Source organism: Vombatus ursinus, unplaced genomic scaffold (assembly GCF_900497805.2).
Source record: "Vombatus ursinus unplaced genomic scaffold, bare-nosed wombat genome assembly UNPS02014945.1, whole genome shotgun sequence".
Classification (NCBI taxonomy): Eukaryota; Metazoa; Chordata; class Mammalia; order Diprotodontia; family Vombatidae; genus Vombatus; species Vombatus ursinus.
The window spans coordinates 12,570,427-12,572,226 of NW_020954723.1; positions in this window are offsets into that span (position 1 = coordinate 12,570,427).

Below are 1,800 nucleotides of genomic sequence, written 5' to 3' on the forward strand. Positions count from 1 at the left end.
CAGAAAGAAAGAAAGAAAGAAAGAAAGAAAGAAAGAAAGAAAGAAAGAAAGAAAGAAAAGAAAGAAAGAAAGAAAGTGCTATCAAAATGACTTTAAACATAGAGAAACAATAACAATTTCCACTAAAAGTGCAAAGAATCCCATTGGCTCATTGAAAGTAGACAATATATATTCATCCCAAATTTCTGCCACCCTTTGAAGAAGGGGCTCAGTTGTTACACCAGAATGAATCCATATAAATAGGGGCAACTGGCCTCTATATTACCCTGCTTCCATATTGTTGAAGAGAGTTGATTATGGGCAATGCCCGAGACAAAATTTGAAATAAGCACAGTTTCTCTTTTATCATCTATTCTACTTTTCCTTTCAGTGTCTTTCTCTCTCTTATAGGTACTCCCTCCCTGGTGCCCAGAATTCCTTTCTTCAGTTCTTCCTTCACAGATATCCTCATAGCAAATAAAACTTCAGAACTTTCCTTCCAACCTCTTCCCATAAATAGGCCAGATTCCTGCTCTGATACTTTTACCTCAGAAAGCTTTCTGATCCCCAATATTATATTAGTGACTGATGATAGGTTAATGTGTTGCCCTGAAAGGCAACCTATTTTTGTTTATACAAAGGTCTCTTACACACAAAAATCTAAGGTCCAAAACATTACTGTAGGATTTTCCGGTCCTTCTAGATGCCAATGGGGTCATACTTTGGAACAGGCTAAGTTTTTCCTGTGCCTCTCCAAAAGCATCACTTAGGTGATAGATTTCCTGGCTATGAGTGAAATTATTCCAAACCTATATTCTTGGCCATTGCTGACTTGGTAATATGCAGCTATAGCTACTGGAATTCTACTGACTTATGTTTGAATGAACAAAATCTATTCTCAGGAAAGTGTTTGTTTGAAATTATTCAGTTTTTCTCCCTTTCTATAAGTTGAAGGATAATAAATTTTTTTTTTTCCTGGAAGCTAAGTATGCTAGTGCTCTGGTTCATTACGAGATTTCAGGTATTATATAGGAGAAAATTTAGCAAGGGACACCTCTCATGTCCTGATGGTTGGGGAGGGGAAACCTAGCTTTCCAAGGTACATCTCTTATTTACATATTGTTATGCTTGTAAGCACTACTCAGGGAACAATTCACAAATGTTGGCTAACAAGACAAATATAAATGGGAAATGACAAATGTCTCCTTCATTGTAATGTTACTACTATTATATTTCTGCCATGACCTGTGATTTCATCAATAAAGGGAATACCTTGCTGTATGGAAATTCTCTCCAATGATGCTTATTGACACCAAGTTATCTTGGAGCAAGGTTCTCAACCTTGTGTGTCCATTGTTCCCCAAGGAATCCATGGATAGATTTCATTAGGTCCATGAACTGGGATGAGAAAAATAAATATACACTTACACAGACACACTTACAAATATATTCATATATATTATATGTAGCTTAATTTTCACTAATGTCTAACCAAAATTTAGCATTTCCTTCATTTATGCATATGAACAACAAAAATTATTCTGAGGAGTCCATAGACTTTACCATATGATGCACAAAAAATTAAGAATTTTTATCTTAGAGCATTAGCTGGGGCATTGAGAACTTAAATGTCTTGACCATGGTCACATCATGAGTCTTAGAGGCAAGATTTGAATAAAGGTCTTCCTGATTCCAAGTAGATGTTCCATTCATATTTTTATAGTATATATGCAGGTAAGCATTTTTACATAAAGCTAGAAAGGGAGGAAGGTACTTGTCTGTGAGGATCTTTGTATGTTAGCTAAAGTCTTTGGGTTTTGT